Source organism: Salvelinus namaycush, chromosome 10 (genome assembly GCF_016432855.1).
Source record: "Salvelinus namaycush isolate Seneca chromosome 10, SaNama_1.0, whole genome shotgun sequence".
Taxonomy (NCBI): Eukaryota; Metazoa; Chordata; class Actinopteri; order Salmoniformes; family Salmonidae; genus Salvelinus; species Salvelinus namaycush.
Window position 1 is genome coordinate 43903137 of NC_052316.1, and position 12014 is coordinate 43915150.

At 40.6% G+C, this 12014-nt stretch overlaps 1 non-coding gene across 1 annotated transcript; it reads right to left on the minus strand.

The window, feature by feature from the left end:
* Nucleotides 1–10840: 10840 nt before the first annotated feature.
* On the minus strand, nucleotides 10841–11039 carry LOC120055226. Its single transcript, XR_005477679.1, has one exon. It is a non-coding gene; the product is annotated as a U2 spliceosomal RNA (small nuclear RNA).
* Between the last annotated feature and the right edge of the window lie 975 nt (nucleotides 11040–12014).

Sequence of the window (12014 nt, forward strand, 5' to 3'; positions counted from 1 at the left end):
GCTGAAAGAAAATAGTGTTAAAGAGAAAAGACAATATTAATAAAATATGTAATGTTTACAAAACAATCACAGTCACAATTCCCGTCATTAGTACAATAATATTTTGGAGATAAATACACAATGCAGAGACAGAGGATGAGAGGTCAGAACAGTACTAATGATCAAGAGAAAGTGTTTTTTCTGTATTGGGGGATTAATGCGGAGACATGGGAGGAATCTGTCTATATATTGAGTCTGAAATAGGATACTTGTTGTTTGGCCATTGGCCCAGTTTTATTGCAAGTTATTCTAATTGGTCAACCACAGGCTAGGGCTGGGTTATACACTACATCCTGTCCCTTTGGTCACTGGAGAGAATCACAGGAGAGCATCACTGGAGAGAATCACAGGAGAGCATCACTGGAGAGAATCACAGGAGAGCATCACTGGAGAGAATCACAGGAGAGCATCACTGGAGAGAATCACAGGAGAGCATCACTGGAGAGAATCACAGGAGAGCATCACACATCACAGGGGAGAATGACCATCTACTTCCAAACATGATTTGTCCTATTTGAATAAACCTATTTTCCTCCCCCTGATTTGCTTTGGGGTCTGTATTATTAAAGAATAACATCAACTGCTAACATTTGGTGCCGTGACCCGGATGAATTGATCTCAACAACAACAACAACGTATCAACTGTGTGTTGATCTAGAAGAAAGAGAGAAGGCTGAGCCCAACCCACTTTGGGGAGTCAACTCTTAATCTCCTGATTGATGGCATAAGTGCTGGGTGAGTCTATTTAAAAAAAAACAAATCAGGTTAAAATTAGTGCGTGCAATGAGTGATATGTATCTGTGATGTACAAGTGTAACGGATGTGAAATGGCTAGCTAGTTAGCGGGTACGCGCTAATAGCGTTTCAATCAGTTACGTCACTTGCTCTGAAACCTAGAAGTAGTGTTGCCCCTTGCTCTGCAAGGGCCGCGGCTTTTGTGGAGCGATGGGTAACGACGCTTCGTGGGTGACTGTGGTTGATGTGTGCAGAGGGTCCCTGGTTCGCGCCCGTGTCGGGGCGAGGGGACGGTTTAAAGTTATACTGTTAAATTGGTGCCGTGACCCGGATCACTGGTTGCTGCGGAAAAGGAGGAGGTTGAAAGGGGGGTGAGTGTAACGGATGTGAAATGGCTAGCTAGTTAGCGGGTACGCGCTAATAGCGTTTCAATCAGTTACGTCACTTGCTCTGAAACCTAGAAGTAGTGTTGCCCCTTGCTCTGCAAGGGCCGCGGCTTTTGTGGAGCGATGGGTAACGACGCTTCGTGGGTGACTGTTGTTGATGTGTGCAGAGGGTCCCTGGTTCGCGCCCGTGTCGGGGCGAGGGGACGTACTAAAGTTATACTGTTACACAAGGGGTCGATTCCTTTGTTCTGTTACAGACATCCTTTGTTCTCTATGAAAAGGTTTGAGGCCTTTGTCTTTGTTCTCTATTATAAGGGTTCAAGTTCTCTATTAAAAGGTTAGAGTCTTTTCTTTTTGGTGAAACTTTCTTGTTGCATAGAAGTGAGTTGCTAGTTGAGTAGCAATTGTTACACGTGTGGTTAACGTAGGCCTTCAAGACACTTTTTGAAGTGAACACAAGTTTTTATGGGTAGCCAGGCCCTACAGAAACATATTGGGTTCTAGAAGAGGTTTGAGTCCTTAAAAGGGGTTACATTTTGGGGTTAACTAAATATATATATATATATATATATATATATATATATATATATATATATACAGTATATTATACAGCTTTGAAGTTAATATAATGTCATTGTTAAGTGAGAAAACCACTCACTGTCTAGTGATATGAAGAACCATTTCAAAGTAGAGAAGTGTAGGCAAGAGATAATAAAGAAATATTCCGTCATTGTTGACAAAGATGGAATATGGAATCTGTCTGATATATAAAAAGCTTGGGGAAAAATTCAGAGGATGTCTAACTCGCTGACAAAAACAAGATGGTCTTTAACTGTTTTAGCCAAAGTAAGAAAATGGGATGAGAAATTATTTCTGGAGAATCATGACAGGACATTGAAGAGAGATGAGGATAGTTTGAAAGCTCTTGGTGAGCAGATCAAAACCTTGAAAGAAGAAATTCAACAATTACAGACAAGGGTCGTAAAAACAAACTTGACCCCCATCTGTGGACCACTTGTTCCCTCAATCTATCCTCAGGCTGAGTTGTGCAAGGCAGATCAGGTTTCAAGCATCTGGTCAGCACTGCCTGGCTTTGAATCAACAGATACTGACTTTGGTGACGAACGGATGGTAATAGAGGGGAGGTACGTGAGGCAACGTTGGCTCCCTCTGCTGGCAATACGGGAGCTGGGCACTCCGACACGGACAGCTCTAAGTGGAGGTAATTAGAGGAAAGTGCCAACCAGCCGTGGAGGCTGAATAAAAGGAGCACGGTGGCACACCGGGAGAGAGAAGGGGGAGAGACAGACACCAAGGAAAAGAGAGAAGAAGGACTGAGCTAAACCTAAGTGATTTCTTTGATATGTTTATTTTCTGTCTTAGTAAAGTTGATTTTGCGGACTAAAGCCTCCCTGTCGCTGTGTCAATCTCTGCACGCTCAACCCAACAACACACGGTTTACCACAATGTGTTCTTTAAGGGTCTGACCAATGCAACCACCAATTGGGGAGAGATAACCAAAAACTGAAAGAACCGTTTGTTGAATTTGAAGAAAGGTTTAGAGCAGTGGTGGTTGGACACAGTGGGTTACCTGACTTTGTTTCAAATCTATTTCTTATTGTAACAGCAAGTACAATATGCCCTTTGTGTTTTATAGAAATGGAAAGTGTTTAAGGTGAATGATTTTATGCTTACTACTAAAGGTTTTTATATTGTCTATTTGTTTATGTTTTTATTGTATTCTAAGACATTTTAAGTATATATATATTTTTAAATGGTCTAGGGGAGTATAAGAACATTTCGAAGATAAATACACAATGCAGAGACAGAGGATGAGAGGTCAGAACAGTACTAATGATCAAGGGAAATAGTGTTTTTTTCTGTATTGGGGGATTAATGCGGGGACATGGGAGGAATCTGTCTACATATTGAGTCTGAAATAGGATACTTGTTGTTTGGCCATTGGCCCAGTTTTATTGCAAGTTATTCTAATTGGTCAACCACAGGCTAGGGCTGGGTTATAAACTACATCCTGTCCCTTTGTTCACTGGAGAGAATCACAGGAGAGCATCACTGGACAGAATCACAGGAGAGCATCACTGGAGAGAATCACAGGAGAGCATCACTGGACAGAATCACAGGAGAGCATCACTGGAGAGAATCACAGGAGAGCATCACTGGAGAGAATCACAGGAGAGGATCACTGGAGAGAATCACAGGAGAGCATCACTGGAGAGAATCACAGGAGAGCATCACTGGAGAGAATCACAGGAGAGCATCACTGGAGAGAATCACAGGAGAGCATCACTGGAGAGAATCACAGGAGAGCATCACTGGAGAGAATCACAGGAGAGCATCACTGGAGAGAATCACAGGAGAGCATCACTGGAGAGAATCACAGGAGAGCATCACTGGAGAGAATATCACAGGAGAGCATCACTGGAGAGCATCACAGGAGAGCATCACTGGAGAGAATCACAGGAGAGCATCACTGGAGAGAATATCACAGGAGAGCATCACTGGAGAGCATCACAGGAGAGCATCACTGGAGAGAATCACAGGAGAGCACCACTGAAGACAGGGGAGAATGACCATCTACTTCCAAACATGATTTGTCCTATTTGAATAAACCTATTTCCCCCCCCCCTGATTTGCTTTGGGGTCTGTATTATTAAAGAATAACATCAACTGCTAACATTAGGACCATGAATGATGTAACTACACGCGCTTCTCCAAACCTCTGGATGTGGTGTGAAATCAACACCCTGACCATGGATTATGTCTGCTTGATTGAGATGCATGGGTGGCAGGTAGCCTAGCAGTTAAGACCATTGGGCCAGTAACCGAAATGTCTCTGGTTTGAATACCCAAGCCGACTAGGTGAAAAATCTGATGTACCCTTGAGCAAGACACTTAACCCTAATTGTGCCTGTAAGTCACTCTGGATAACAATGTTTGGGCACTGCATCTCAGTGCTAGAGACGTCACTACAGACCCTGGATCGATTCCATGCTGTATCACAACCGGCCGTGATTGGGAGTCCCATAGGGCGGTGCACAATTAGCCCAGCGTTGTTAGGGTTTGGCCGGAGTAGGCCGTCATTGTAAATAAGAATTTGTTCTTAACTGACTTGTCTAGTTAAATAGTCTGCTAAAATGTAATGCAAAGCCCTGCATTGAGGCTGGCCACGGTGACCTTTGCCCTCCGGTGTTTGTCTATGTTCAAAACAGTTCCATTTGAGTCTTACACTTGATCTGCAGCCAATAAGATAACTTACGAATGATGCCACAACAGGTTCTGCTGGTATATGATGCAGATCCTTAAAGAAGAATATAGAAAAGTAATCAGTCACTGTTTTCATATAGTCAAACTACGTGGTAGATAATACATACAGCCCTCCTGACAGCATAAGGAAGTAACTGGAAGCCATGTTGAGATGGTGTACTGCACTTAGATGTGTGAAGAGATCTTTACAGTTATCGGCAACTTTTTTTCTTCTAAAATAAACCCCATCCTTATCTACCATGCATTTACTGTTAACCAATCTATGTGATGCAGGGCTCTACAGTGTGACCATTTTACTCCCATACTGTATGTGTCAAAAAATAAATGTGAAAAACTGAAAAAAGTAAAGTATTAGTAAGTGTGAGTTGTGCTTTACATCAAAAAATTGCTGGTTACTAGTTATTTTCAAAGTATTTGGTTTTCTGCCGTTTGGTTTCATAGAGGTATCTAATCACACAAACTTCTACGAGTCCCATAAAGCCCAGCTCAAGCAACAACAGTACTTGGCGGGAGCTGTCTGCACTGAGTGAAGTGCTGAAAGAAACATTTTAGAAGCACACAGGCACAAAAGTTGGTCTAACTTAACCACAAGTCTACTAAAGTGTGACTGTCCTTGTGTTCCTTGGCTATTTAGATCATTTTGTTCACACGCTAATTTGTTTTTCAATGTTAGTTTAAGCTTGCTCTACTGCTAGTGAATCGACACGTCAGAGAATCTGATCTCCCACAGACAGACGTGCGAGTCCCACCAGAGGATTCGAGCGTTTTTATTCGACAAGTGTTTTTATGATAAATGACTAACAGTTGACGAATAAAATGTTTTATTCAACAAGAGTTTGTCATTTATTATGATAAAATCACTCTTCCTCAAATATTTTCATTGTGCTCCTAAATGTATTTGGGACATGTGCTCCTTGTAAAGAATGTCAGCGTAGAGCCCTGTGATGAGGCCGCTTTTTGGGAAACAGCGAGGCATTAGTGGATCGATCTGGCATAATGAAAACTAGTGGAAACCCTTCTCTCAGGCCAAACGTGCTGGTTATCGTGTGAGATAGTGGCCGTTGTTGCTATGAGAAAAGGGTAACCAGTGGAACACAAACAACATTGTAAATACAACCTATATTTATCTGTTAATTTATTCTCCTTTTCATATTTCAACTATTTGCACATTGTTACAACACTGTGAATAGCCATTAACATAACATTTCAAATGTCTATATTCTTTGAAAACTTTTTGAGTGTAATGTTTAGGGATTGTTTATTTCCTTTTAATTATTGTCTATTCAATTTGCTTTGGCAATGTAAACATATGTTTCCCACACCAATAAAGCCCTTTGAATTTCATGTAATTGAATAGCGGGGCAGCTAAGAAAAAAAACATATATTTTTTTGCATTTTGTGATAAAAGCACCAACTTTGGCACAAATGTAGATTCATGGTCCCTGAAAATATTTCGATATGGAGCCAACACAGCTTCAGCCCCTGGGGAGCATGGCAGACATTTTTCAAAATGGCCCCTGATGGTACCATTATGTTACAATTAGATTTATGGACCCTGAAAATACTATATGTACAGACACCACAGATTAGGCCCATGGGGACCATGGCATCTTACACTTTGGCCACTGTTGGTAATATACGTTAGTTGCCTTTTTTTTTAGATAAACGCACCAAATGTGGCACAGAGGTAGATTCAATTACCCTTAAAAGACCCCAATTAGTCAAGATGATATACTGTATATTATGTATATCTAACATAGCTACGCGCAATGCATTCTGGGGTATGCCAAACAAAAATGTGATTCACATTTTCAAACAGTCCATTTATATTTTCTAACGGGGCTGTACATTTGGGTGAGGTTTTTATAAAGTTCTATATGTAAGATGGTTAAATAAAGAGCAAAATTATAGATTATTATTATATTATTTGTGCCCTGGTCCTATAAGAGCTCTTTGTCACAACCCGGCTTGTGGAAAGTGACAAACTCACACTCATTCTTATGTTTAATAAATGTATCGTATAGTGTGTGTGTGACAGGCTTACAATGATGGCAAAAAACAACATTTGAGAGTGAGCTGACCCTGGTGCTAGAAGGGGTACGCAGCTGGAGGTTGAATGTTTGAAGACGTACGGGACTATAACAAGTTTGGGAACAACTGATCTACACCATACACTTGAATAGAGGGTGTCAGGTCAGATCCAAGCCACTAGTAAATTAGCTGGTTAGTTCCAGGGCTTTTAATGCTGTACCTTCTCCTTATGATAAAAACACTCTTCTTCAAAGGGTGTATATTGTCTGTTGCTGTGTTTGGAAGCACTGACCCAATAATTATTATTTTGAATGATGAGGTTGGAGGTCCCTTAGAGTGCAGGAAGTGATGGGACACCTCATAGGAGCTTCGCTGCCGTAGTGGACAGTTTGATTCTACAAGTGGACAGAACACTAGTCTGTCACAGGGCCTTGCCCCCACTCTAGTTGCTTAATGCTGCGGTGGCTCCAAGCAGAGACGCTCTCATTTTTACTGTCTTAGGTACGGCTTGGCTGGGAATCTAAATAAGAACCTTCCAATCACAGGGCAAACACTCTAACCAAAAAGCCACTGAGTTGGATATATACTGCATGGCCTTTAATGTGTTACATTTGCAGAACATATTCAGCTGAAATTAGAAAAACTAATGTGTCATAGTTTGTTCATGTGTCACTTTATACTCCCTCTCTGGCCTCTAGGTCACCAGGCTGCTCAATATCCCGCACACCTGTCACCATCGTCAAGCACACCTGTCACCATCGTCAAGCACACCTGCGCCTTATTGACACTCACCTGGACTCCATCACCTCCTTGATTATCTTCCCTGTATCTGTCCCTCCCCTTGGTTCTTTCCTCAGGTGTTATTGACTCTGTTTCATGTCGGTGCGTTGTTTTGTGTTTATTTATTAAAACACTCCCTGTACTTGCTTCCTGACTCTCGGCGCACTCGTTACATCATGAAACAGGTTGAAAGTAAAATATTTTGTGCCAGGCACAGTTCTGACAAACACAGCTTGAGAGAATTGTCCACAGCAATTGTGAACTATTCCAACTTAAGGGGCTGTGATATTTTCCCTGTTACAGCTGTATTTAGTTTGTATATTTAGTTTTTTAGTTTTTTGTATTTTATTTTGTATTTAGTTTTCCCAGTTACATATATATTTAGTTATATATGCTCCTGCTATGGGCGTTGCAAAGTAGCTTTCGCAGCCATTTGTTTACATGCTCATGTTACTGGTAGGATGTGAACCCCAGTCATTTGTTTACATGCTCATGTTACTGGTAGGATGTGAACCCCAGTCATTAGACCAAAACAACTATTTAGTATTTGGCCAAGAGTGGTTGTAAGTTACAGGCAGGGCTACTTCATCACTAGAACATTTTAACTCACCTCTGCTACACTTATCCTAAAAAAATATAGAATAAAATGACTGAGAGAGCTGAAATGACTTAATGACTGCGTTTCCCGCTATAATTGTAATATCCTGTGTTACTGTCAAACCTTTTGGTTTTCAGGAGATCCAGGACCAGACATATGGGCAAGAAGTGTATTAATTTTAAAAGGCAATTACTTTTTGTAGATTAAAGATTTGTAAAATAGTGGTACAGTCTGCAGCCTTTGAGTAAAATGGCTGACACAGCCCCCAGGGGCCAAATCTGTGGGGGTTCCATATCTAAATCTTTTCAGGGTACCTACATTTACCTCTGTGTCAAATTTGGTGTGTTCATCTCAAAATAGGTCAACTGTAAATTGTATTACTGTCTGTGGCCATTTCATAAGATGACCACCACACCCCTGGGGGGGTCCATAAGCCTACCTCTGTTCCAAATTGTACCTCTCTTCTGAATTGTAAGATAATGGTAGACCAACCGTTGGTGGCCATTTTGAAAAATGACTGCACACCCCTCAGGGTCCAAATCTGGAGTGGCTCTATATCTGAATCTTTTCAGGTGGGTAGGTAGCCTAGCAGTTAAGAGCGTTGGGCCAGTAACCAAAAGGTTGCTGGTTTGAATCCCAGAACAGACTATGTGAGAAATCTGTTGATGTGCCCTTGAGCAAAACATTCAACCCTAACTGCTCTGGATAAGAGTTTCTACTAAAATATCAAGTTTTGACAGAAATCTATCTCTGTGCAAAATGTAGTGCTTTTATCACAAAATGCATGATTGTTTGGGATTTTTCAGCTTAAAAGCTTGATGAGAAGATCCAGGGCCATGCACAGAGCTTTCTGGGTGCATGTGCTCAAACCAAAAAAATGGCACCTCAAAAATAACATTTCCTGCAACTGTGGTCACAGACTTGTTGAGAAAGTATTACAAACAAAAGGGTAAAGCAGCACAATCTTAACAATTCGAGGAGTAAAGTATTTTGCAAAACTATTTTGAAAACGGAATAAATTCTGCACTCATTTTAACAACAACCAACACAATTCCAGTCCTAATAGATGTACTGTACTACATCGAACCTAACTCCTAAGGTTTTTTTTCAAAACGCAAGACAGGTTACAGAAATAAACTGCATTTTACACCTGCATTTGGAGCTGAAAGTCATTCATGTTAGCAGCCAATAACAAGTAGGTATACATTATGTCTTTGGAGTCCAGAGCAAGTTAAATCCTGCAACTGTACGGCCTGTTTGTAGCAGAGGATCGGATGCAGAGCATGCTCTGTCTGCACCATCATGTTGGAGGGTGTTTTCTATGGTGTTTATTCTATACAAGAGCAAGGTCATGTTGATTGTCTTCACTCTTTAGCATACAGCTCCATTCAGCCCATAGTAAGTAATGCCTAACTTGGCTCACTAGTACTATATAGTATCACACTCAGAAACACATAACAGCAGCGCCATCTAGTGGCTTGGCGACATCTCGTAACATCTTCCTTTACCCCACAAATGAAGATAACTCCTATTCGAGTCATTAACAGGACTGGGGTTAGACCCTTGCCAGTGAAAACATTACACTGCTAACAAAAACATATAACTGTCTCGTTCAAGTACCTTCAATAAGCATCAACTTTAAAGTCAATAAGCAGACTACCCTCTTCCTTCAGGCAGTGGGGCTGCTTTCATATCAGCATCCTCTACATGTGGCCGCTATGTCTTACAAATAAGTAAAGGGTCTTCTTAGGAAAAGCAATTTATGTGCCATTTGCACAGATATCAGCAAAACCGCATCTATCACAGTGCACAGGAGTCCAGTCATTAGAACAAGCCCGTTCTCAGAAATGAAGATGTCACCAAACTCCTGCGCACTGTGATAGATGCGGTTTTTCTGATATCTGTGCAAATGGCACATAAATTGCTTTTATGAACAACAGATTTTTTTACCTTGTCAGCTCGGGGATTCGATCCAGCGACCTTTCGGTTACTGGCCCAACGCTAGGCTACCTGCCATCCCAGGTGTTTGAATGAGTGTGGACATGTTGTGGTTGACGGTTTGATTTGCTTGGGAAAAAGTTGTGAATACCACCTTAGTGGTGTGGATGACAATAATGGTCAAAATGATGAATGAAGTGATTAAATGAATTTAAGTAATTGGTAGTTTATTCATGTCTGAGTTTTTTGCATTGATTAATATGATCTACCCCACAAGTTGGAGTAAGTGCTTCATCATAGATCATAAAGCATAGTTACTTTGGTGGTGCAACAGCGGTCTCTACTGGTCATAATATATAATTCCTGACATGATTATTAAGTTCTCTCCCATCTACAATGGGGGAAAACACAGAATACCCCTGCCTCGGTAATGTGACACACACACACACACACACACACACACACACACACACACACACACACACACACACACACACAAATCAAGTCAAATGTATTTATATAGCCCTTCTTACATCAGCTGATATATCAAAGTGCTGTACAAACTAATGACTATATACAGTAAACAATTCATATACTGAGCTATATTGTATGCTCAATATTTTTGGGGGAAATTATATTATTTTATACTAATACATTTGCACATTTGAAAGATTTTGTTTAACAAGTAATACTTTTTTTTCCTCAAAAAGGTAGGGCTCAAATTATTGACACCCCTAAATATTCGTATAAATAAAGTGTAGTATTTGGTCCCATATTACTAGCACGCAATGACTACATCAACCTTCTGACTCGACAAACTTGTTGGATGCATTTGTTTTTTGTTTTGTTTGTGTTTCAGATTAATTTGTGCTCAAAAAGAAATTAATGGTAAATAATGTATTGTGTCTTTTTGGAGTCACATTTTTTTTAATGGTTAATGAGAATAGAATATGTTTCTCAACACTTCTACATAAATGTAGATACTACCATGATTACACATAGTCATAATGAACATCAAAGAGGTGTGTTATTTTTTCTTTACAACGACAGGGGGTGCACCGTTCCTGGAGGTACTGCAATACCAGGTCGATGCGTGGAGTGGACGGAGCAAGCCCCTATTCCATCTCCCTATTCCAAAAATGAATTTAATATATGGTCCCCAGATAGGGGACGTATCAGATATTAAACTGATAAGAACAGATTTTTTTTTAAATAATTTTTATTTACACTTCTCATTGAAATACAATTACAAAATCAGTGCATTACATAACATCGATTCATAAAAACAGTATCCAAAATTAGTGTAACAATATAACAATAGCAAAATTACTAAAAAAAATGCTGTTCTGCAGAACCTGACCAGTATTATTACATTCCAGTTTAACTTGCCTCTAACAATCTCCAAAAAACAATACAAAGAATTCTATAAATACAAACATATCTCAAAGTGATTTCTGAATAACCCTCAGTGTATATCAAATACACTTTATCTTAGCCAAAAGGCCGAGAAGCGATACACACAATGGTTTCGGGAGGAAGGTGCCGTTCTCAGACACGTCAAATTTGTTACCGGTTACACCAAAATGAACTCTGTAAACTTTCCACCAAATATCAAAGATGATACTCTACAAAAAGGGTGACATAGATTGGGAGTTGATCAACGTCGGGTATAACCACTTTTGACTGTTACAATGTAACACATTGGGAGGTTCCCCAGTCACGGCGTCATCCACCCTCCAATCGGAAACGAGAGAAAGCCTTGTTGAATTAAAACCAGATTAACAGCTACATTGGAATAATAATACATGAAATACTGGTGAGGGAAACAATTTGGAGATAATTATATTGACACTAACATTTGATCTTATATCAAATATCTCTGGTAGCAGTACTGCCACAAGGGAACGGAAGTAATTGTCCACTTGGTGGCGCCAGATGTCCACCGACCGTAGCCTTGTCCCAGCTGTACAACAAGCGTCTAAGGCACTGCATCTCAGTGCTACAGGCGTCACTACAGACACGCTGGTTCGAATCCAGGCTGTATCACAACCGGCCGTGATTGGGAGTCCCATAAGGCGCTGCACAATTGGCCCAGCGTCGTCCAGGGTTTGGCCGGTGTAGGCCGTCATTGTAAATAAGAATTTGTTCTTAAGTTCTTAACTGACTTGCCTAAACATAAAGAGAGAGAGAGAACAAGCAAGAGACAGAGCAGAGAGACAGCA